Source organism: Python bivittatus, unplaced genomic scaffold (assembly GCF_059951505.1).
Source record: "Python bivittatus isolate LINGU-HERP-01145 unplaced genomic scaffold, Pbiv_v1 ctg000340_np1212, whole genome shotgun sequence".
NCBI lineage: Eukaryota > Metazoa > Chordata > Lepidosauria > Squamata > Pythonidae > Python > Python bivittatus.
In genome coordinates this window covers 29,003,031-29,030,554 of record NW_028277056.1, presented here as the reverse complement: position 1 = coordinate 29,030,554, position 27,524 = coordinate 29,003,031, and the positions used below count along the sequence as shown (strand labels likewise).

The following is a 27,524-nucleotide window of genomic DNA, read 5'->3' as shown; positions in this document are numbered from 1 at the left end:
TTAAGATGATTACATGTTAACTTTGGTCTATAGAGCTCAGCTTCATATGGCAGTAAAATTATTATCTTAAATTGTCACTTGATTGCAATTAAAATACTTTTCTTGAATACTTCTAGTGTTGGGTTTGTTATCTAGTAAGTGTTAGGGTCAGGATGTTAGCTAAGTGACGGGGGCTCTGGCATGGTTATATGTGACTGACTAGTGGTTTTATGGTTTTACTGAGCCTCAGTGCAGGTTTAGGGATTTTTTTGGCTTTAATGGAATTGTTTTTATTTTGTTTGCTGGCCCCAATTTCTTGGATAGATGAGTGGCCATATAAATTGGACAAATAAATATAAATCTGCTTAGGCTTAGAAATCCTGATGAAAAAATGAAACTGGAACCAATTATTTAAAAGTGTATTCTGGGGAATTTCTGTTCTGTCCAATCTAAAACCCACTTTACAGGGTATTGCTCTATTCAAGAATGGTGGTAACGTAACTATCTGGAACTCTTTCCCTCAGATAGAGGGAATATGAGAATTAAAATCTGAAGTCTGATGTGATGACAATTCTGTTATCTACCTTGCTGCTACAGGTATCCTATTACAGCAGGGTTCCTCAACCTTGGCACCTTTAAGATGGGTGGACTTCAACTCCCAGAATTCCCCAGCCAGCCTTGCTGGCTGGGGAATTCTGGGAGTTGAAGTCCACCTGTCTTAAAGGTGCCAAGGTTGAGGAACCCTGTATTACAGTGTTTCTTAAAGTGTGGTCTTAGAACCCCTGGAGGTCCCATTAGACCCTCTTAGGGGTCTTCAAAATCAAAATTATTTGCCAGTATGTTAAAAAATAATACAATATTAAAATCCCATCAAACAATCATAAGAAGTGGTAGCAGCAGCAAATGAATCAATTTTAATTTTTAATATGATAAATATTGATAAATTTCACACACACAAACAAAAGCTCTTTGGGGGTCCTCCATAATTTTTAAAAGTGGGAAGGGGTCCTGAGAGAAAACAAAATTAAGAAATACTGTCCTATTATATTCAGACAAAGCAAATGTCTAATTCTGGACTTGCAAAAAACAGGAGGGATTGCAAACTTCACTAAGGTCTAACTGGTGACATCTAATCTACAGAGGCATCCCTGTATTTTGCTCACCTATAACAGCTCAGCTTTACAGATGAAGGTTTTCTTCAGTGCAAAATAAAGTATATATGATTTCATAGATTAGTGATTACCAGATTGACTTATGACTTGAAAAGGGTCTTTTCCCCATTACTGAATTCTTTGCTGAATTCTAATGTCCAAACAGGGGTTCTAGAATACAACTATTTCTTCTAAAAAGCAGAAATAAAAGCACTATTAGTAGACCATTTATTTATTTATTAAATGCATATGCTGCCAAATTAATTCAGACTCATAGTGGCTTTGCTTTTTCCTTTCAAAAGCCAAACCCTAATATCTTAGATAAATTATTCCTTATTTAGTCTTTCACTATGAAATGCTTTTTCTAGTGTTTTTCTGATTCTAGCCATTTCCTTATTATATTCTGGCAAAAAGTGGATAGAGGTCATACGTTCATATTTTTGTAAAAAAATTGGCAAACACCATATTGCATCTATCTTGCCAATCTTTACAAAACAGAAATAAAGAATTTCTCCTGATTCCTACAAAGAATAATCAAACAACCTTTTGTTATCACATGCTATGTATTTAATGCTGTTTGCATTACAAATTTACACAAAAGAGTTCTATTTCCTTAAATGATCACATAGCTATTGATATTTTTACAAGTGTCTTAATTCTAATTTGTTTGACAGTAATCATTTATGAGTACCATTAAAAACAATTCCAGAAAGGGTTAGACTGAAAAAAAAATGCCAACGTTCACAGAAAAAAACATGTACCTTAAAAATTATACTTCAGCATGTCAGCAAAATAACTAGTAAAACCAAGTTAATATCAGAATGACATTTATCTTATATTTATCAAGTGTGTATGTGTGTGTATTTCCTTATACCAGTAGGGAATAAGGGGCATTGTTTTACAGTAGTTCTCCTCCTTCCTCTACTGCTGGTTCCATATAGTGTTTTGGGAGGGGGGTAAAGTCCAGGACTAGATCCCTGAATTGTGGGTACCTCAGGGCTTGAATGCCTCTCCACTCCTACAGATGTAGCCAAAAGTATTGGTAGCCCTCCACTTTTTTTACAAAAAATCCCGTGAAATAAGTTGAAACTGACACAGGTAAATGGCATCCACCATTCTTTATTCTACAGTCCATAGAGCAGGCATTTTGCTTATATGACATAACATATTCTTGTAAATAATAAAACAAATGAAAAGTGCATGGATATAATTATTCGTATCTGAACTTAACATATCATAGTAGACCCTTTTGAGGCAATAACTATAATCAAGTGGTTTATGTAGCTCTGAATAAGATTCAACACATTTCAGCTGGCAATTTGTCCCACTCTTTTTGAACAAACTGCTCCAGTTGTCATAGGTTAGATGGATTCCTTCTCCCAATTGTGAGTTTCATCACTTTCCATAGATGTTCTATTAGATTCAGATCAGGACTCACAGCAGGCCACTTCAAAAGAGTCCAATGTTTGCTTTTCAGCCATTCTTAGGTTCTCTTAAATGTATGTTTTGAGTTATTATCCTGCTGCAGGATCTATGACCTGTGACTGAACACAAACTTTCTAACACCCGATGACAGACAGCAAAGCAACCTTTTAACATTATGGAGCCACCTCCCTGTTCCAGATATGGCGGTCTTTTCTTTAAAAGCATTGTTTTTCCTTCTGTCAATACAGAGCTGTTGTCACTTACCAAAAAGCTCTGATTTGGTTTCATCTGTCCAAAGGACATCCTACCAGAAGGACTGTGGCTTAGCAAACTCCAGTCTGGCTTTTTGGGATATTTCTGAAGTGAGGTCTTCCTGGATACCACGGAGGCCACTGTCAGTCATATAGTGATAGATGGTGTGACTTGATATTGTTGTACCTGGATCTTGGCGGTCAGACAGGATTTGTTTTGAAGTTTTCTTTGATTCTTTCTCCACCATTCGAACGATCCTTCTGTTAAACCTAGGGTTAATTTCCTCTTGCGGCCATGCCCAAGCAGGTTGGCCACAATCCCATGGACTTTAAACTTCTTATTAGAATATTAGCAACCATGATCACAGAAACAGGAAGTTCTTTGGAGATGGTTTTGTAGCCTCCTACCTTTACCATGCTTGGTTATTACCTTCTTCCTTTACTCCACAGACAACTCTCTGCTTTTCTTTCTCTTGTCCATGTTCACTGTACTGCACACAATGACACAAAATGCCTGAATGAGGACTTTTCTCCATTCAAATAGGCTGAGTGATAGATTATTAGATTTAAGACACCTGTGATATTAATGAAAATAAGTAGTCTGCTTGAGAGATCACTAAAATCCAATCATGTCTTTTAACTTCTGTGGTACCAACAATTATGTCCATACCATTTTCATTTGCTTTATTATTTACAAGAATATGTTAAGTCATACATCAAAAGCAAAGTGGAATAAAGAACGGTGGATGCCATCTACTTGTGTCAGTTTCAACTTATTTCATGGCAAACTGGGATTCTTTGGGAAAACGTGGAGGGGAACCAATACCTTTGGCCACGTTTGTATTTAATATCCACATCCACAGTTTGTGTTTTTGAATAAAGCTATGTTTTCTAGATAATAATACACCAACATAGGATTCAGTTTAAGTTAAAAACAATATTTATTGTCAGTAACTTTGATATCCCACGACAGAAAGTGTCAGTAAATGTTAATATTAAAATTCTTGGTTTTTAATGTTGCTAATGATGGTGAGCATCAGTTTAGATTTGGGGAGGAAAATCATTCCATTTTCAAATTACAAAATCATCAGCCTTGTATATTAGCTTATTCAAAGAGTCAAAAATGCATCACAAGACCTAGTATTAGATCTCAGTTAAATTTTTTATTATATCAAACAAATCTCACATTTTTGGTTCAAATTTGTTAATGCTTAATTCAACAGCATTATTTTAAACTTGCAGCTGTACAAGTTAGAGATACTGGATACTTTTTTAAACCATAATACTTCAATTCTTTTCACTTCTAGAAAAATGTCTTGCATTAGAGCCAAAGCACCTCTTTATTAATGTCACAAAATGAAAGAGTAACTGTATTCTTTCACTGGTACTGAAAATGAATCAATGGCCATGATGTTTTCAAGTTACTGAGGAACTGAAATGCATTTTGAGGATCCAAACATCAACTGTAAAAGCATTATCTGGAAGTGGCACTATTAGATACTTTCTATAGTTTAGTGATGTACCTTAAAATGTATATACACAATGACAAAACCTCTATTTCCAAAAGATATGTACTTGTTGCTAATTGTTTTGAATTAATCTCAGTTGTTTTCTGATGGCATTACCTTTGCATTTGAAAATATAAGTTTTATCCTTCTCTACATAAATAACAGCTAAAAATGCAGCGTGATCCCAGCTTTTTATTTTTACACACACACACACACACACATATACACACACACATATATACACACAATATATATATTTTTATATATATTGCATATTAAAAAAAATCTGGCAGAATTCTCAGAAATTGCAAGCTTCTGAGATGAACAAATGGGCACAGTTTTCTTTTTAACTGTTTTGAACACCATGTGTTGAGAGAAAACAACAGAACGGAAACTGCTCATCCAAAATGCTAACTTGTGGTACAGCACAGCCAAAAAGCAGGTGTGTGCCACGCAGTTTACTTTTCTAACATGCCTACCACATGTCACTCAATTCTGTTACCCCATTTACTTTATTTGGAAACTTATTCTGATATTGGCAATAGTACATGGCTCAACTGAAGGTCTTTAAGAAAATGTATGACCTTTCATATTAAAATATAATTTGAGAAAATACTGACTAGAATAATAGAAGCTCATCACAAAATAATCCTTTGAATTATCAGTTCTGCCTCTAGTTTTCATAAATGTGCTTCAGATACTGTTATTTCCATTAGGATAATATACAGCATAAAATCAAGATATGCAATACAATCTTGCTAATTTGTATTACTGACTGAGAAGCTAATCCATGAATTGACATAACAAAACTTAAGGATATTTTTTCACAGAACACATTTTGTTGATTTATTTAACAAATTATCTATATATGAAATGTCAACACAGAGAAAGATACAAGATAGAGAACAGCAAGATTGTTCTGAAGCTAAAACACCTGATATCCCTGGAGAAAAGAGGAGTGCAAATTTAACAAACAAATCTTCACAGCCTCAAAAGACAGACTTTTGATACTGCATCAGTACTGTAATGCCATTATTTATAGAACCAAAATAAAAAATTACAAAAAAATATGCATCAGTGTATGTCTATTACATATAATTTAATTTAAAATGCATTTCTAAACTAGGTTCCCTGACTTCTCTAATGCAAGCAAAGACAACAAAAAAGAACTTCAAAGTTTAACATATCCTTTGACCAAATGCCAAAACCAATTCATTCTGTTTCATTCATTTGCAAACAGGTGGATGAAAACGAGACTATGGGGTCATAGCTCAATAGCAGTTCACTTGCTGCACTGGCAGCTTTTTACTCCCTTCTCCTTCAGAATAAAATTTATTATCATAGCTCTGAGCTATGACTTCATTGTTGTAACTACACCTTATTTCTCTCTGTCGCTCAGTATATATGAGAAATAATGTGCATCTCTGGATTTCATGTTGACTGAAGGCAAGAAAGAATACTGAACTAACCTAGAGAACTACAATTAACTGAAGCTGCTACTATGACTATGGATTAACTAAACATTACAAGTAAATGTTAAGTATGTTTCCATCTAATGCTACAAAGAACACATTGATCCTTAGCTCCCAGACCAGAATTTAGGGAACAGGAGAAAAAATTTGGATCTCACTAATACTTGCAGAAACAGAGTAGCTAAAGCAGGGACAGGAAAACTGTTGCCTTCCAGATGTTTTAGATTATAGGTCCAACAATTCCTTAGCATGATGGGAGCTGAAGTCCAAAACATCTAAAAGGTCCTTTGTATCATCAGGATGGAAGCCATTTTTTTCTATGGACTGTACATATACATACAACATAGGGTAAATTGTTTATGCAGACAGATATACTGGCACTAGGATGTGCATTTCTGCAGAATGGACAGCTAAAGAAGAACTAAAATAAACTAAGGATATATTCCATGCATTTATGGGACTGGACTTATTGAAAGAAAATGCATTTCCTCAAAATGAGTGATGAGTAATCTTGTCTGGATTCAGTCTAGGAGATTTATTAGTTTTATTACTCCTTAGTGCTAAAAAAGCTCAATGTTTTTTCAAGCTTATAATGCTAGCAATCCATGGCTATGGTGCCATGTTACTAATGCATCATCCCATTGCTCTCTGAGAAATATATGTGATGTCACTTGCTCTATCTCACTCTGTAGTGTCAACCACAATGAAAATTTGTTTGGAGATATAACTGTCTGATCACAACCGAAACAATAGGTAATTTTTTTCCTGGATATGGAACAATTATCAAATTGAATATAGTGGCTTGTGGCTTGTCTAATTACATAGTTCATAGCAATAAAAGATTCAGTGAGAACGAGGAACTAAAATGAAATAAAATAAACCCTTGCAGTCAATGTAGGCACAGATCTTTGAATGCTTACAAACTGTGCAGCATCTTGTTCAACATTCTGATCTGGAGAAGAAAACATGTAGGAATGATGGTTCATTCATAAAATATGTAAGTATTATGAGTACAACAAATTCATATACTGAATCTGGTTATCATATAGTATTAATATATAATATTTCTTCACTATAGAAAACTGCCCGTATCAGTGCACACATGGAAAGAATAACTACTGATCTCATCTGGAACTGAGACAGCTGAAGTGAGATAACAAAACACAAACTCCTTAAATATGCCTATATGTACAGCTCAATTTCCATTCTCTTCGGTAGTCACTACTTCGGTAGTCTACTGACACTGCAGTCTTTCTTAAAATACCCCATATTCTATTCATATCCATAACTCTCTAAATTAAAAACCCATCTAGTTACACTTCTATTTTTTATTCTTTCCAGCCCAAGAGAATGTTTAAAAGAAATTATGTAAAGTTATTTAGACTTTGTCTTACAGCTCTCTATCTATCATTAGCAGGATTACTCTCTGAAAACTGAACAGGACAGGACAAAAGTAGGTGTGGGGAAGATGGCAAAAGAAATAACGCCAAATTTAAGACCAGACCAGGGACTACAGAGAAAAATATTCGGGGGGGGGGATCTCAGTACATCCCTATTGGACAGCAGTTAGGCAGCAGCTCAGAATGTTGGTAACTGTTCTGTCTAAGCCCTGTCCCTCATTGTCCCATCACCCAGGGCCTGTCATGTGCTTCGTAATGCACACCTAGGAAACACAAACCCATATGAGTACAAAACAAGGAGAGAACAGAAATAAACACACAGACACACACATGCAACAAGTTACTTGTTTTACCAAAGAAAATACAGATATCTCCTATGGCAACTACTGGTGGAAAGAATTCCAGAAACCATGCTCTGCATACTTTCCCTACCTTGTTTTGTCAGCATAAGGATTTCATAGTAGTAGGAACCAAGAGAGGACATTCAGAATTTGTTTTTTTAAAAACAAGGAAAGTGTGTGTATGTGTGTGTAAGAGAGATTTCCTAATAAATCAGTTTCTAAGGTGACCACATGTTTAAGGCACACCTTTTAAATATTAGATCCAACACATTAACTTTACTTATTGAATTCCTGGCAGATATCAAGAATGACATTAAAGTGTCTGCTAGCTAGAAACAACATGTTCTACAAGAACTTTCTCTATTAAATTCTGAGAGAGTCTATCAAACTTTGCAAGAGAGAACTCTACCTTTGTATATTTAAGATGCTGTCAAAACCTTGAATGGTTGACATCCTATCAGGTTGTTGCACAGTAAAATGTATACAGTATGATGCCTATGAATAATCCAAGGTAGAATGAAGCATGAGTTTCCTGTAAATGGGAATTATGCTGTTTACATGGCAACTGCTTTGCTTTTCTGTTATGCAAAACATTTACTCACAAAACCGGGGTGTGATTCTTAAGGGTATAATGATGTATACATAAATTGTACTGGAAATTTAATTGATGAAAAGCAGCATAAGAGAGAAGCGAATACAATAACTTTAATTTATGACATTATATTCATGTATTATAAAACAGTAGGTAACTCACTGCTGGCCAATGCATTGTTATATAAACAGTTGAAATATGTGGTTGTCTGTACCAATTTTGTATCAGACAGACTGCTACCATGTTTTCAGTGTTGTATAATTAGGTTAATTTTTCCTCCCTTTGTGATTCTAAGTCTGTATAGATTCAGGATAATAAAATAAAAAACCAGGTCTGGCCATGCAAAGAGTTAAGCCAAGCAGAGTAAGCAGTTCAGGCGTTCTCTGTCAAAAGTAGCCACTATAATCCAAATTCAAAAGGAAGCAAAAATGGAAATCCAAAGCAGAACCCTGACATAAGAAGCAATGAATTACATGGCTGTTGTAGGACCTTTAGCTGGCCTCAGTGGTTTGGGTATAAGGGAAGTTTCATGGTACCAAGCAAGGAATGGGTCGTGTGTCTGCTGGTCAGTATATTTCTCATACGGTACAGTGACAAATAATTTATTTCAGAGAATAGCACAATTTATTTTTCCAAGGCTTGGAAAAAGCCAATTACAACAGTAGAACCAAATAACATTATATAGCCAACAATGACCAAGGACTCACCTGGATCCAGAATATATACATTAAAGTATGATATATAAAAATGCAGTGTGGTGCAGTGCTTAAGATATTGGACTAGGACTGGGAGTATCCAGGTTTGGGTCCAACCTCTCTCTCAGCCTAACTATCCCTAACTATTGTTGTAGGAAAAAAACTGGAGGATGAAATACTATGTATGTTATTGATTTGCTGAACAAAATATGGAATAGAAATCTAAGAAATAAAAATAAATATTTTCTTCCACAATCCCGAATTGGTTCATAGCCTCTTTTTATGCCAGATTTGTGGGCCTGTATCTCACAATCTGTGTTGTCCCTTTCATCCAGGCCTGCGAATGCTACTCATCCCTCCCTCCCTCCCTCCGCCCCTCCCCTTCCCGCTAGTCATGACTCTTGGTGACTGCCTGGACGAGTTTTCTTAGCAAGTATTTGGAAGTGGTTTGCCATTACCTGTTTCTTAGGGTTGAGAAAGAGTGACTAGCCCAAGGTCACCCAGATGGCTTTGTACCTAAGGCGGGACTAGAACTCACTGTCTCCTGGTTTCTAGTCTGCTATCTTAACCGCTACACTAAACTCTCTCTCTCTTTCTCTGAAAGTTCTAGATACTATTAATTCAAGTGATTCTCCTGGTGTTTAGGTATTGTGTTTATTTCTGTACTTAGCATACATATTTGCAAATTTTTTTCACACACTCCAACTTAAATTATTGAGCAATGATACTTGAATTAGATACTAACTTGTTTCATTTGTATTTCATCATAACTGTAGATGGACTGTAGCCATAATGTAGAAATTCTTAAACACATATGTAACTAGAGCAGCATTAATCAAAGACCAGGATATTAGTCCGAATAAGTGAATGCAAATTAAGAAAAGGCACAGAAATGGGATGCAACTTTTTAGAAGATTTCCTGTCATTGTTCACACTAATATTCCAGAAATGGAATCTCTGGAATCACCTTTTACCACCTGTTTCTTCATTCTATCATCATTAATATACTAACACCAATAGCAAAAATGATTTATGCAACACAGAATAACTCATCTCCTTTTTATACCAATAATGTACTGTATCTCCCATACTTAAAATTATAACAAACTAATTCTATTTTTAATCTCAGTATCAATCATGTAGTGCAATATTCCTTTATATATTATGAAACAAAAGAGATATCCAAAGCAACTGCAGAAAGAGAAAGAAAAGTTAAAACTACTAGGGAATGCTCTGTGGGATTATCAAGACAGGAAAACTTTGCAGATGTTACTGTCTCTCTAGAGGAATAAATGCTTGCATTTTAATATTCTCAACAGCTGGTTCCTGTTGAATGCCATCAGGATGATTCAGCCACCTACTAGAAACACTAGAAGAAGCAAATACACTCATACAGATATACATTTTTTAAATTTCCAGGATAGTCCACTTACTTTAATAAACTTATTTTTAATTAAATTATTACTAACAGTATCAAAGTACTGAACTGTATAGAAAGCTGGTGAACATAGTCTCTCTTTCATGATGTGGTATATATTTTAATCTTTACTTAAATTTGGACATTCACACCTGTCTTTTTGATTGACAGGCAAATGGCATCCTTTAACCTGCATTCAGGTTTAGAGGCATATATGCATGCCTATCTGAAATTAATTTTCTTTTTGCATATAAAATCACAATCATATTAATTTCTTTAGATCATAAGATAACTTAAACTAGAACTAAGTTCATGATGGAAAGTTTATTATCTACTCTTCCTCTACACCACTCTCAGTTTACTTTGGCTAGTCACTGGATGCTCCTGAACAATACAGAATGACAAAGGATCAGCTACTCAGTGGGTACTGGAAGAGAGATGGAAGATGCTACTTCCCATCTTAGACTCCAAGCCAATGAATTTAGCTGGTTAAATCACCATTTGACCATTGTCTACTAGTCATTTAAAAAAAGAAAATCAAAAACAGAACATTAAGGTGGGAAGCTATGAACTAAGTTGCTGTAGTAGAACTTTCAGGTGGCCACAGTGGTTTGAAAAGAAAATATTGAAGTAAGAGAGAAAGAGAAAGAGAAAGAGAAAGAGAAAGAGAAAGAGAGAGAGAGAGAGAGAGAGAGAGAGAGAGAGAGAGAGAGAGAGATCTGTTCTCACTATTTTAGTTTTTGTCTTTTTCTTTTAGTTCTATTTTCTCTTTTCTATACTCTCTGATTTGTATTTTAACTGTGCTTTTTATATATCTTAATAAAATTTTGAAAGAAAGAAAGAAAGAAAGAAAGAAAGAAAGAAAGAAAGAAAGAAAGAAATAAAGAAGAGTTGACCATAAACTGATCATACTCTAGCAGTGTTTTTGCAACTATACAGAAGACTAATGCAATTTTCAGGATGCAGTAATAGTATAATACCTCACAGGACACAGAGAATACAAGTTCCAGTTTATTTCTTTGCTAGTCTGACCTTGGATACTCCCAGATTTTGCTTTTATTGTGCACAATTCTGCTCTAGTCTTAGAAATGTAAGAAGACTTAGGAGTGTCCTGATGACACTATGATTAATATAGAATCAGCTTGGATTTCCTCACTGTTGTATCTATTCATTATCTAACTATAGACAAAAAAATCCAGTAAGGAGGAAATGAACAAAACAAGAAATGGAATTTTTCAGCAGGTGCAGACAAAAAATGTAGAGTTAAGACAAGATGGTACATGTTGTTCCTGGATAAGATTGATTATATGTACCTTCTTTATCTATTGCTTGCTGTGCATTAATGACTGCAGATTCATATTGCAGACTTTTAAAATAAAATGTTCCGTTTCTCTCAAATCTTCTTTAAACTTGTAAATAAAGATATCACGGGGCTTCAACTTTGCAAAACTTTTTTTATTACAAATTTCACTATGTTAGAAAATGTGTACTGAAATTACATAAGAGATACCACATTCAATAAAAAAAAAAAGGAGACAGTTAAATGTGGCTAGTCAATTTTAACTGCTACCTTCTATTTTCTCTTTGAAGGAAATTCCTATGAAAACAGTAGCCTGGAAGATAAAGGACTGCTAAAAAGAAGAGGGCAAAGACTTGTCCCATCAAGCAAAACTAGGTCTAATGGATTTAAGTTATATAAGGATAGATTTTGGCTAGACAGTAGAACAAACTGTTTCATGACAAGATAGGTTTAACGATAGAGGGGGGAAGAGTGGTAGACTCAGCTTTGCTGGAGATTTTCTAGCCAAGTATTGATATTTTATCTCAATATCATATAATGTGCGTTAGCTCTGGATTTCCTGCCCTGAAGAATAAATACATTAGATTAGAATTAAACTGGGTTGTAAACCATCTAATCTCTAGAGTATACACAGATTTATTTTTTTCAAGATGCAATCATTGCAATTACTGTTTCGCATTAATTGTGTAAAAGTATGCAATTATATCATGATTTATGTAAAAATAATAACAATATTTTCATTTTCTATACCATTATAGAAAAATGATTTGTCAGCAAGGAGAGATTTCAAACTGAACTGAAACCATTTTATTTTCTGGAATCAGGAAATAAAAATTAATAAACACTGTTGGAAGGATAACTCACATATAACTTTCAAACATAAACAAGATTTATATGATTTATTCTTTTGCTTAAAGTAATGTAAGAATGCCACTATAATTTTCATATAATTATTCTGTATGGAAAGCCATTATGTATATTCTGTGAAGCCAGCCATAGCTAGTATTCCTATGTAGATCAAATGATATATCTTATGTACTGAAATATTTTACCATGAAAGAATTTTGGGTTTTCAAATATACAAGATATATTAAAGTTTGTACATGTATTGCATAAATATTGATAACATGGGGATGAAAGCTACAGTTTTAAATAGATTTTTCCTCCTTGAATGAAGTCTGGGTTTGGTTGTATCTCAGCCAATTGATCTTCTCAATACTTAAGCACAGATAAATGGCAATATCTTCACCACCTGGAAAAAAACATTTGTACATACCATACTTCTGAATGATTAGGCATTAATGGCTTTTGGGGTAGGTTTAAATAAATGACAGGAAATGCATGACAAGCAAATGTGTGGCTGTAACAGCTGATTCACATGTAGATTCAAGACCAACTTTTTAATAGAGAAAAGCTTAAAACGTTGAAAAAATAAAATGAAAAAGAAAAAGAAATGAAATAGAAAATGTAACAAATATAGAACCCCAACTTACATTTGAAGAAGCAGTGTGGGCCTTGTAATTAAAACAAGAACTCAAGATGAATGTCTGCAAATTCTGCTCTGGCTCTTATGCAAGTTGGCCAACATGGACCTCAACAAAGCTGTGTGAAAATGCTTGTTCACCTGTAAAACAGAATGTACTTTCTTCAGTATTTATATGGTACCTCCTGGAAATTTATGATACATTTTAAAGTATTTACAGTAGTACCTAAATTGCTTATCACAAATATCTGAAAAATGCATTTTACAATAAATTAAATAAAAACCGAATTGAACAGTTTTTTTAAAACAATGCTGTTATTTCAAACAGAGTAAGTCTACGAAAATTTTCTGAAAAAAACCCTATTTCTTAGTTGTTTATAAAGGTAGTAGAGAAGTCTGATGCACTTCAACAATTAAAGGTTCTGCAGCAAGAGTTTAGATTATAAAGGGAAGAAGCACAGTAGGCCCTTCCTACAGAAATTATGACACCAAGAGCATAGAGGAGGGGAAAGGCACAACCTAATAGACACAGGATGTTCAATACTTTAAAAGTCTCTGCCAGCATTTAGAATTGGGTCTAGGAAGCAAACAGGCAATCAGTGCAGGTGTGTTAAGAAAAGAGTAATTTGCCTCTTATGGCTCATCTACATACGTTAGTGGGCTGCAGAATTTTGAATTAGCCACAATTTCTGAACAATCTTTAAAGATAACCACACCTAGCATACCGCAGTAATCCACATGGGAAATTTTTCTAACCTGAATCTCTTGAACCAAACCCTGATTTGATGGAAGTGACTTCAGGCAACTTATCAGACTGATAAAAGGCACTAGTCATATACACAACTGCTATTTAGGAACCTTGCAACAATATAGGTTTTAACAATTACTCCAGTCTGCAAAATGTGTTCTTTATGGGAAATATAACACTATCAAAGCCGTAGTCTCACCAGCTTTAGGCTGTTTTGTCTTGTCTACATTAATCTTCAATAACTCACTTATATCTTCATTCATTTGCTCAAGAAAAATGTCTGTTTCTGATCTGATTGAAAATCAAATCAGAAATGTTATCACTATACTGATGTCAGAGTTTTCAAGAAATAGAAATAAATTCCCAGCAAATGAATACTAAAAAAAATCAAAAGTAATACAAATAACAGAATGATACAAAAATGATTTAATAGAAAACTTTAAGTCAATCATTCAGATTATGATTTGGTGGATATTACCATAAAAGTAAATATCACTATTAATTATAGAATTGTCTTGAGGGTGTTGAAGTTTTTTTTTTTTTTTAAAAAAAATAATGATTCTATCAAGTATTCTGAATCTGTAGTTGATGTTACTGAACTACAACTCCCAACATTCTTCACCAATGGCCAGGCTGCTTGAATTCAACAAGATATGGTGGGTTAAATGTCTTAACTCTAAATGTGCATCCTTATTCGGGTGCTCCTATATTTGTGTCCTTCAGTGAAATGTAGCCAGCTTGATAGTAGTCTGTAATAGACATTTATAGTTTATGTATTTTTTAAAAGTTGTATCCAACTGAATCTTTTAAAAAGAATGTATGGAATTAAAAGTTAACGGTATATATACTATTTTTCCTTCTGAAGTTTTATACGGTTAAAGTGCACATCAGATTTTGAAGCCACTAATTATTATACAGCAAAATTCTTAGAGAATGATCTGGAAGCATCTGATGCGCGTATTTACATCTATTTAGAACCTAGAATATAAAAGGAATGTGCAAGAGGAAGAAAAAAGAAGGATTCCAATCAGCGACTAAGAACTAAATGCAACTTTTTTTTTTTTTAAATGAAAAACCTCCACATACTCTACTATTATGTCAGGGAAAAAAATGAGTATCTGGAGGGTAAAATGAATAAGATTTGTCTATTTGGCTTGTTATATCTTTAATATGTTGTGATACTTGAGGTTCCTGTATGACAACTGTAACATTAAGAATATGTTTAGGACTCAGAAAAGTTCTTACTTTTTTTTAAAGCAAAACAACAGCTGATCTCCTCCCAGGCAAAGCTTTTGGCAACTTCCTAAATACACATAATTTTCTTTGGTACATCCTGATTCTCTGGCCAGAAAAATAATTATAGAACTTATTTGCTGCAGGAAAAGAGAAGAAATTGTTTCTCACGCTACATCTGTATGCTTTCTGGGATACGTAGTAGAGATTAACAGGTCACAGAGAAATTTTATTATCTAGGGTAATGAAAAGACTGCATTAACAGACTAGTTCCTTTTCTACTCTTAATATGGTCAGAACTTTAAAAGGCTGCCAGAGTATAAAATGAGTCTTTCAGGTATGCCAAGAGAATTCTTAATGGGAGGACCCAGTTCAGTTCAAAATTTCATTGAGAACAACAGTGGGTATAGAATTAAGTTCCATAACTTCAGGGAAAAAAGTTAAGAAAAATAATGGGTGATATACAACACAAAGAGAAGCTAAATCAGTAAGATTTAAATCTGAAATTTTATTAGTCTCAGAACTTAGTGTTGAAGTGAACCAGTGTTTATAAAATGAAGACATACCAAGAATTATTCAGAAGAATATACCTGATCTTTTTAAAAAGGCACATACTCCATATGACAATGCTATATTATGAATTAAAAATGGGGAAAAGTATTATGGTTTAATGTAGAGTCACACCTATATTCCTCTGACACTTTTCTTTCCAATATATTATGCCTGACTAGAAAGGAGAACGTACGTAAGAAAATGTTAATTTATTAGTATTACCTGAAAACAACCAAAATTCTAACAGTACAATTTTATGCAAAAATAAGCCTTAGTTTGAAGAATTCACTTACAAATCAATAAGAATAAGACTACAGTCAGTGAGTCCTCTGAAGAGATGTTTTACTTATGTAATGATAAGGGAAGGAAAACTGAACCCAAACTACAAAGATTGCTGTGATAAGCCTGAATAAAATGGTAATATAATGAATCACTGCTACATTTAGCTTTTTCTCCTATACGTACTGCTATATTTCAGGAAGATATTTAATTATAAAACTTAAAAGCTTATCATGCTAAAGGAGAATCTGGTATCTTTTTAGTAGTTATCTTGCTAATGGCCTTTAAGCAACACTGATATGCACCAATGACACACATGTAACATAAGCTAGTTTTCCACTTGGCAAAAATCCAGCCATATATATTTTAAAAGTTTATCACAGACTTCCATGTTCATTACAAAACAAAACAAAACAAAACAAAACAAAACAAAACAAAACAAAACAAAACAAACTCTGTTAAGACTGAACATACTTCTAACGTTAAAGCTCTCAATTGTAGTTTTCCTCTCATTTCTGTACTGATTAACAAATCAACAAAAGTAACACTTTGCTGCAGGGTAGGAAAATGTTTACCCTTTCAAAGGACAAACTTAAATTTTTCAAGGAATATTATCAGATATATAAAGTGCCAGCCCTGAACAGGTGTCACTGTCAAATTGTTAGGAATCAGGAAATCAAAAGACTGAGTTTCTTCCAATCCTTGCTTCCTATGAGAAAATCTCACAAATAAATATTGACATGCTGAATAGTGTAGACTAGTCACAGTCTTGATATATATAGGTAGATAAATTAATCAATAATGTAATTATGATACATATAAGAGAAACACATAATATGTACATCATGCATTGTACTTACTTTAAAATCATTTTTTTTTCTGAGCAGGAAGAAACTTGAAATTAATACATCAGTATGAAATGCAGCTTTAATGCAAAACCAAACCAAACCTTTACATTTAGTTACCAAGTTTCTCCAGTCATATTTATATGGCAGAGAATAGGTCAGGAAGGAAGAAAAGAAACATTTTAAAAATGGCTTAAAATTGTTATAGGAGATTGTAATTTCTGAAGAAAAGTCTGCTGTTGGGGGATATGAAGTATGATACTACCACAATGAGTCAACATTATCCTTACTTTTTGTTAAAAGAAATAAGCAGCATTAAGATGCTTCACTTACATTTTCTCAACAATATTACAATTATACTTCACAGCTTATACATTACTATTCATTTGAGAACTAAGACTGTGGAAGTTGAATAAGGATACCTAATGAATAGAGCTAAAGGAAATTTGAAATGCAGGTTTCCCATTCACCTATTTAGGTATTACACATACATTCCTCCAAGTGTTGTTCCAATTTGATTATTTATTCAGGAAAATTCAGAAAAAGAAAAAGAAAAAAATGGCTAGATCTCAGAATTTTAAACTAGTAATGTTAATGGAAACATACTTAATAAAAGCCAGTATATGAATGATTAATGAGACGCTGATGATACATACCCAATTTGGCTTATAAAATTAAAATAAATCTCATGACTCACAAAATGGAACTTGGGAACTTTTAAATTTTGGGAAAAAATTAACTCTAGCCAACTAAGCATTTGTTTTCTCAAACAAACAAACACAGAGAGAGAGAGAAGTAACAAGTTAGGTCTGAAGGAGCTTAATGCAAAAATCTTGCAACTTTAGAAGGCAGCATGGAAAAAATAGTATATATCAAAGAAGCAGAGATTTCTTGATTTGATACAGGTTTCTGATTGTTATACAGATTCCCCTTATAGCCTAATTCTGTACAATTTTACTTAAAAGAATGTCTGGATGGTTGATATAACTTCATTTCAAGTAAATGCACATTGGAGATAGACAAAAGCATAAAATATTTTTAATGACAGCACTCCAAATGTCAGTTTCATCAATGTTTGGATTTCCTGGAGTAATATGTTAAATCAGAAGAAATAATTAGGTAGATCCAACATCAAAACTGATATAGTAAGGCAAATTTATAATCTCTAACAATACCCTCTTGTAGAAAAACCACTTAACTTTTCTGGGAAGTTTAACAAGAGGGAAAGAAATATTAGAAACAACCCTATAGTACTTCCAACAACTTCCTAAGAATTGTTATTAGAAACATTCACATGGATTATTGGCTTTTTCTTCTACTAGCAAGTATGTTGCAAAATGGTGTGAAATCCATACATTTTTCATCTTACTTTGAATAATATTGTCAGTTTTTTATTTTCTCAGCAGGATTTTACTTCCATGTCTGCCTGAACTTCCAATATAATTCACATTGATACATATAGATCACAAACCTTTAGAAGTTACTTTTCAAAGTAAGGTGATATAAATTTTATATAGGTATAAATGACTATGCAAATCTAAGTTATATATTGATATAAATTCTAAGATTATGTCTTGGATCAGGAAAGATGACTCCTAGACACCACTGCAAAAAGGAAGAAAAGAATATCAGAAGGAATTTGTAAAGATATATGAATATATGTAAACATATATGAACATGCATACATAAGAAAAGGCAATGGAAGAAAAGGACAGCACATACCTATATGAAATTAAATTTGGGCATTTAACTTAAACCAAACTAGGGAATGAAATTATTGTTTTGTCTTTATGTGAGGCACTTAAAAAAGCAAATAAAAGATTACACATAGATACAAATACAGAAGGGAGCAGGGCAAAGAGAATTAAAGGAAAACAGGCCCATTCTGCTAACAGGAGTCCAGCTAAAGAGTCATATGATATCTGATAGCGCAGGACATGTCGCCAGGAGCTGGAAAGGATTGCTTGAAGGAAGAAAGAACCAGTGTGTTCCTGCTCAAAGAGCTTTTCTTTCCGTTTTCTTTCTTTTTTTTCCCCTCCTTCATCTGTTTCCCCCTCTTCTCTCCTCTACTGTAAATGCTTAGGTTAGGTTCAAAAAGAATCTCAGGAAAAAACTTATCCTCTTTCTTCCTTTCCTGCATGCAGGTATCTGATGGAAGATGACTCTTAGTCAGAAGGGGATTATATAGACTTTGGCACTGACTATCCCTCCCTTCTGTTGCTACCTCTGAGATTTCAGATAGAAAATGTACTTATAATCTACAGAACAAAAGAAGCAAGCAAACTAACAGAAGAGTATAAAAAAGACAGAAAATATAAAGAAGTTTCCTGTTATTAGAAAGTTCAAGGATATTAATTACTTGTTTTATTATATTTTAATATATAACAATAAATATGCAAATATTGTAATTTGAAATTTTATTTTCAGGGATTCATGAAAAAATGCAAATAAAAGGAAAGGGAAAAGTTACTTAATTTCTACTATTTTTTAGAAAGCCAAATAAAATACTGAATCTTCCAGTATTTCTGAGTCCTCATTTCAGGTTCACCCATGGAGAGTCCTAAGAGTAAGGAGAGTTCCTAAAATAACTTACATTTATATGGTGTAGCTACTTTCACTTCTATTGCTGCAATAAAGTTATTCCAGTATTACAGTAGTAAAATGTACGACTTGTGTACACATATATCCTCAGAAATAATGTCTAGTAAGTATGTGAGATTCCAAAATGTGCAGAACACGTAACTTATCACGTCCTTAAAGAAAAGGAAAATACTACTAGTAATATTCATCAGCCTTTGTATCCTAAAACAATTGCTATAATTACTCCAGATTATTCATCTATGTAAAATTGTATATTTAACACAGTGATAGAGTTCACGTACAGTTCTACCTGCTGTACTAAACTGCAATTTTATTTATTAAAAATGGGTATTAATTAATAGGAATGACTTTCATTAAAGGCAACCCCTTTTTGTGCTTGTAAATGTTCAGAGGCTTGCATAGGTGAAATACATTTGATAGCATGAAAAATTATTGGTCTTAGTATACTTCCATGTAGCATATAATTTTTGAATAACTATTAGATGATCTAATTTATCATTTTATGCTATTAACCAAGTAATGTTGTCTACTTAGAAATCCAAATACATATTTTAATATACATAAAATATCATGTGCGCCCAAAATATGTAATAGAAATATAATCTATGGTTCCACCAAGTGCAAAGGTGACAAGTAGGTCGCAAAACAAATTATAACCTCTGAAAAGCCTTCCAAACCTTTTTTATTTAGTATCAGCCAAACATACATACATTTCCTTCGATACCGTACTAAGTTTTGAAGGCCAGGTGGCCAAAAGTGGAAGAATTCCCCATTCGCATCCTAATTTATTCTTAATTGAATCTTTCCTATTCCCCTTACCTCTACTGCCCAGGTAAAATGCCTTGAGAAGCAGAAAAAGAAAACAGGGAGAAAGGGAGAGAAAACACAGGCAACAGCCTAACTTTTATGTAAGGAACCCCCATCAGGTAAAAGTTAGCAAAGCAACAGCTACATTTTTTTAATGTTATTTTGAAAAGGGGTAACAGTAAAAAAAAAAAAGAAACTATTTCCTCCTTTTTCCCACTAAGGACGGGGAAAAATCCTTTTTCTTTTTCTTCTTTTAGTGCTGCTACGGATTCTTTTCTTTTCGAAATAAGAGGGAGGACCTTAAAAATAGAGGGGGGAACATCTTAAGCGTCAAGCTCGCAGTCCCCTCTTTTCCTTTGTAAAGAACTCTTTGTTCTCTCCTGAAAATGCTGGAGGAAGGAGGGGAAAAAAAAAATCGCCGGGCAGCGACTCCCTGAAACAAGTGCAAAACACTTAGAGGCTTTTGGGCTGGCTAGAAGCCAAGAACCCTCCCGCTGTCTGGTTAGGAAAAGAGGAAAAAGAGAGGGGAGAGAGAGGCAGTGCGCGCGAGAGAGCGGGAAGCGGGGGGGGGGGGGGAGAGAGAGAGAAACATTGGCGCTTCCTTTAATAGACATAGGAAGCGGGATTTTTTTTTTTTTTTTGAAAACTGGCGGTCAAGCGTTAAGTAACTCCCCGCCTAAATCCACCTGCTCAGAATGAACTTGGGTAACCCCTCGGGGTGCCTGAAGAGAACCACCTACTCCAGACTCTTCTCCCTCCGCCGCTGTTGCCCTGCTCCCATTCTTCTTGCTCCCGTCACACCAATGCCCGCGGCTCTTCTTCCCCCACCCCTCGCAGCAATAACAAACACACAAAAATGCACGCTCGCTCCATCTCCTCAAAAGAAGAAGAAAAGAAAAGATAAAGAAAAGGCGCCTTTCCTCTCGGTTGCGACGCAGTGATAAGGGGTAGCGAACATCTCATACCTGGTGTGAATGCTAATCAGCCAGGAGTTCTTCTTTTCCCCAAGACAGGGAACTGTATCCTTCCAAATTTATTAGAACCTCCTCCACTGCCTCTTTCAAAAACCTTCTTTGTCACCCTCTTCCCAAGTCCTGATAGACTTTTTTTTAAAATAAAAAAAATGGCTTCGGAGCTCCTTCTATTCTTGATATTGATTCTCTCTCTCTCTCTCTCTCTCTCTCTCTGTCGCCCCCCACCCCTCCTCCTTTCTCCTGTCTCTGTCTCTTCTGAGTGGTCTATTGATAAGTCCCCAGAGGCACTGGGTCAGCCTGCCCGTAGGAAACCAGACACAATGCACAAATCTCCGAGTGCCATTCTGCCATCAGCAAGCAGACCACGTTTAGGAGAGAAGAGGAAAAACACACACACACACAACAGTAGAGCAAAAGACTCTGTGTGTGTGTGTGTGCGTGTGCGTGTGTGTGTGAGAAAAAGACTGATTGGAACAGGAGGGAGTGAGAGAGCGATACTGCCAGTCAGGTTAATCATCCCTACTTTAATTAGCTGTTCGGCTTAGACATAAAACAATTGAATTTGAATGATCTGTCAGTGGGCTCGGCTGAACCAAAAGGGAAACGAGAATATTACAAAAAAGCTGTTGGTGGATTCTGATAAGCTAGACTGGAAATCCTCAAAGGGTAACTATTAAAACTTGCACAAAACAAAAAGTATAAATACAAATAAAATTATAGCATAAGCTAATTTCTTACCAGCTGTAGATGCCCATCTTTCTCTCTGCCCCCCCTTTACCTATGCTAGCTGCAGATTAAATGCAAACATATATAAATTCCAAAGCTACCCAGATCTGTAAGTTGGCCAAAAGAAAGAGAGCTAACACAGTCAATATATTAAAAATAAAACCCTCAAAACTTCATTGAATTTCCCTTTACAAAAAAGATTTTAACACTGTCAAATGTATATACCTCAAGTATGGTGGGCAACTGCCACAGATAAATAGCAAGGCCTCCTTTACCAGAAGGAATCAAATGGAATTACCTAGTGCACTTCTACAGGCTAAAACAATAAGACTGGAAACAGTGCCTACTTCACTTCTTCCTGAAACATAACAGTCCTGCTCAGGAAGACCAAAGAGCCATCTAGTACAGCATCTACTGGCCATCTAATTGTTGCAGCTTGTGGTTGTTACAGCTGATATACATAGTGGGTACAAAATGAGAATGAGTACAGCTGATTTGTACTATTGCTGCCAATTGGAGTTTCCTTCTTGATACAAGTAGCAGACTCCAGGAAAGTGATTTTTGTCAGGACCACAATGGAGAGAAAGATAAAATGCTTTCTCTACACCCATCATGATATCAATCTTGTTCCCCCATTCCACAGATACATAGCAAGTGCTACTGGAATGTTGCACCCTCTGCCTCCCAAAATAATAATATTGTCAGAGAAGAACTTGCTGCTTAGAGTTTGATTTTTCTCTTAAAAGACAGAACCCTTTGGACAGTCAGACAATAGAAGGAATTTGTGTCATCTTGTCCTACTTCTGGTTTTCATTTCCTTAATTGTTATTGAACAGTGGCACTACCTATTTTGGAATAGTTCACTGTTCATGTGCTGAAAGGCCAATCTTCTTGTAGCCTCTTTGTTTACAAAAATTCACACATACAGGCACAGGGATTTAAAACAATTGCAATGGAACCAGTGGAATTCATTTATAATTGCCCCATATCTTTGTGAGTTGTTTGTGATTTTTTTTTTTTAAATAAAGGGACAAGGATTATATTTTCAACACCCTGCATTTGGTGGTCCCAACCTGGATCAATTCACCATTGTTTTCACCCAATTGACAATTGCTCTGGGAACAAAGAGCTGAATAGGAGTACATTCTGGCCCATTCTACTGGCCAGGAGACGGAGAACTATCAATTGCTATTCAAGCAAGAAGACTTAACATGGGAAAATCACCCCAGCCCAACTAAATAATAATGCCACTTTATAATTTACCATTCTGGTAGTCCCTTACTTTGTGTCCCTTGTTTTTTAGTTAGTAAGTTTATGGATATTATAAATTAGCTTCTCAATATCTATTCACTTAAGCAAAGCAAACCATAGATTTAAAAAAAGAGCAAGCCAGTGACGAAGTCTATGGTAATAGTAGATAAGAGTTCATGAGTTCTATAGACTGAAAAGCAGTGCTAAGTAGTATGAATAAGCAATTTGTTACACTACAGAAAATCTTTCAGAAAAGGGGGAAATTCTTACTTAAAAAAAAGAAAAAAGAAAAAACAGGTGCAGAATAATTTATTCATTCAGACCTTGGATGCAATCTGAGGTACAAATGGATTACTCCTGGTGATAAGACATCATACTGAAGTGCTGTACAGCAAGCAGGTGAGATATTTATGACACTTCTGAAAACCTGCCATAATTTGTATCTGAAACAGGGAAACATGTAACATGCTATTACAAAGCATGCCAGATTTGAATGTTCGATCGTGTGTTGGCAAGATGTCCATTTAACATGTTAATGCTAGTATGATGATAAATAGACAAGCTAGGAAAAAAAAACAGTTTTGTACACAAACTTTATTGTTAAATTTCTGATTCCTATCAATATTGGTTCAAATAGATTACTCTCAAGAAATATATTAATGTTCTGAATAACATTAGGAAAATTATCTTAATACTATAAATTTCTGATTCAGTCAATATCAGCCATAAATACTACACTGGATTTATGAACTGAAATTCAGTGAAAATCAGTTTACAGAATATCATTGTATATGATAATAGAAATTATTATGATCAAATAATAAATCATCAATCAATATTTATTTATTTAAAGAATACATATTTATTATATGGTCACCTGACTCCCAGAAGCAACTGAGTGGCTTACAGAGATTAAAACAAAAATCACAACATGAAACCCAATTACAAAAAGAAAATATGGCAACAACAGCAGAGCTCACCTAACCTCCTGGCCCAATTGCCTGTGGAAACAGCCAGGTCTCCAGAACTTGTGAAGTCAGGGCCATTCAGATTTCCAGGAAGATGCTGTTCCATGGGGCATAATTAAATACAAACACTCTTAAAAATTCACAAACCAGAATTCAAGTTTAAAGTAGTCAATCAGGCTTATTTGCCTCACTCAAATGCTGGGACCCAGGCAGCCTCAATAGGCAGAAAGATATGTAATAGAGTGCCTTGCACTTTTACCATTATAATTTCTAAAACAGACTAAGGCACAGAACACAGCTTCCTTACAGAACTGAAATCATAGTGAGGCATCTATGGGAAAAGGTATGGTATCCAGATGTTTAGGACTTTAATCACTGAAATCAACATTCTGAGCAACAATAAACTTACTTACTCAAAAAACATTTTGAGCTGAACTGGGAAGTAAAAGCAGTCAGTACAATTGAACTTCATTCCTATTAAATAGTGAAACATAGTACTCTGTTCTAAAGTAGTAGCTTCCATAGCATCTCCAAAAGCTGTTCTGTATAGAATGTAATGGACCTATCCAGGCAGGATATTACTAAATAAGTAAACAACATTTCTGCCTACAGCTGGAAAACAAAATCCAAAAGTACTACAAGACTCAGGGACTCTGTCAAGCTGTAAAACTTTAATCTCCAGGGAGAGTGTACTCTGCTGGTTTTGAGTTGGTCCAACATAATCATTTACATTTCTTGTATTGATTAAGCTTAATTGGATGCTTTCAGTATAAGGAATACACTACTATTCCTGAACCTAAGGAAACAGAAAGAGAATTAGTACTCTCCATAATGGCAGTCTCTCCTAAAAGTTGCATATAAATATGTAAAACATACTTGAGAAGATTTGATAACTGAAGTTAACCCAACAAGAACAACAGTTACTCAATGTGGCCCTTGAGACTGATCCATCAGCTAGAAGTAGAGCCTCTGCAGAATTCTGTCTCCAACTCTCAGTACTCCCAAGCAGTTCAAGAGGATTTGATGACATTGAGAGGTCTATGGGAACAAGCAGGTCATATTCTCCTGTCTAACTCCAGATACAGATCGTTGACCAGGACAACTAAAGCAATTTCAGTACTGACCCCTGACCGAAATAGGTCTGCAAAATCATATCATGTTTCAGACTCATGGTTTAATTTTCAAAGTGAGTATATGAAAGTAGAAACCTATGCATATTTCTTAGAAGAAAACTATACTGAATTTAATCAAAGTTACCCATTGCATCTCTAATTTTAGCCCTAATTGGACATCTCATTTCAAGCACTGTCATAGAAAACAAAGAAGAAGGAAAAATTCATTCTATCAATTAACAGAGGTAGCCTTTGCTCCTCAAAGTTTCAATTAATGAAGGTCAGGACTTCCATGTTGTTATAGAATAAAAGTTTATCACATTTTTCAAATAAACATTGATCAATTATATGATGATTGCTAAAAAAAATAAATAGAATATATAGCTCTTTCTATTCAAACGACAATATTTTGATTGCATCCAACCAGAATATAAGCTTCAAACTGTTATGGACTGTACCAATATTGTCTGTATTTTTTATTATAAAATTTTGATAAAAACTGGAATAACCAAAATAAGACATTTCATTGTCTCACATGTCAATACCCAGAAATAATTTCACTAATAAAAAGCTGCTGTGAAAAGCTACTTCTATAAGCCAAAAGTCTGAGTACTTTAAGTGAAAGCAGAAATTCCATTCTAGTAATTTAACTGAAGTTTTTCTAATCAACATCAATATTTAAGACAGCTAAGTATGATATATCATGAATAAAAAATACCAGCACATATTACAGTTTCAGTGTCTTAAGATATAATGATCTAAATTACTGAATAATTCTTATTAGTTTTATTTTTATTTTATAGTTTTTGTTTTTAATTGTTCTAAGCTACTTTGAGTGTTGCCTAGACAGAAAGACAGGAACTAAATTTAATAAATAAAAAAACCCCATTTATTTATTCATTCAAATTATATCCTAACTTTTTTATTCATTCAGCACTATGGTCAGTAACTATATTTTTTCTGGTTCTAACAGGTGACCATATCATAAAATGCATACATTGGTTAAGGTGTTGGGTTTGAATGTGAGAAATATCTATTCTTGAAAAAGTTATCAACTTTCCTTCTTCAATCTAATTTACCTGACAAGTTTATCAGATTACACTGAGCAGGATAATATATTAATATAATTAATTATTCCATACTCTATCTTAAGAAACCTATAGTTTGAACTGAAAGAACTAAACTAATTATAAGTTTTTTTAAAGGTCTTTTACCAAGATTCCAAGCATCTTAGTTTTTACCATTAGAATAATCAAGAGATTATATGAAATGTGTTAAGAAATGTGTTGGTACGACATAACATGTTCTGAGAATACTAAGGGGGCTCAAGCTTTTTTCTAATAATTTATTTTATTTTTACTATGGTTAGGAGTCAAAAGATTAATTAATGAAGTAGTTTATGCCAATTATTCATCTGTTTATTCAACCCTAATGCAAATACTATAAAAGATACCTTGTTGTCAAATGCTAAATATTCTGTACATTATTATTTAGGGATATAAACATTAATCCCTTGCACAGATGGTAAAAACTGAACTAAAAATAACTTTAGATTTGGAAACAGTAAATTAAGAATTTTTAAGAAAGGTAAATCATGTCAAAGGCATATGTGATTACAATTTCAACAACCTTGTCAGTTATTTTTTTTCTCCACTCTACATATTATCCTTTCACCTCTTTGATTTCTATAAAAGCTATAATTCCATATCAAAGAATTTTAAATTCATTTCAGAGATTTAGATTCTTAGAGTTGAAACTTGTCAGTATCAAATAAAGACATGGGACCCTGTAGGGTGAATGAGGCAGCTTTGTGTGCCAGTGGTGTATCTTCAGAGAGATCTTTACACATATATCTTACACATACACTATATGGGCTTCATGTTGCTTTTTCAGTCGCTGGGATCATATAGCCTTAGTTTCCAGGCAATATTTATATATGGGTATGTAATATGAACAGCAATACTGATATTCTAGGTTATAGATGTGAGGATCTGTGAACTCTAATAGTTGTTGAATGTTACATCCTAGCATTTCTTACTATTGTTTTACTATCGGATGGACCTGTTAGCAGCTACACTTCAGAAACTTCTATGTCATATCCAAATCTTAACTTAAATATTTATATTTAGGCTGCAATCATAACTTGAATAACTATGGCAGAATTCTTAGGAATATCAGTAAGTCTTACACTTTGCTACTTACAGTGGGGCAAAAAAGTATTTAGTCAGCCACCAATTGTGCAAGTTCTCCCACTTAAAAAGATGAGAGAGGCCTGTAATTTTCATCATAGGTATACCTCAACTATGAGAGACAAAATGGGGGAAAAATCCAGAAAATCACATTGTCTGATTTTTAAAGAATTTATTTGCAAATCATGGTGGAAAATAAGTATTTGGTCAATATCAAAAGTTCAT

General features: G+C 34.2%; 1 protein-coding gene across 4 annotated transcripts in view; it reads right to left on the bottom strand.

Annotated features, from left to right (window-relative positions):
• The window catches only part of ZBTB20 (zinc finger and BTB domain containing 20), a 527,488-nt gene that overhangs the window by 92,362 nt on the left and 407,602 nt on the right, over positions 1-27,524 (bottom strand). For all 4 annotated transcript variants that reach the window (XM_088140752.1, XM_088140754.1, XM_088140753.1 and 1 more), the window contains one exon: positions 13,025-13,155. The gene's annotated coding sequence lies outside the window, so the exon portion shown is untranslated. The remainder of the gene's footprint in view (positions 1-13,024; positions 13,156-27,524) is intronic.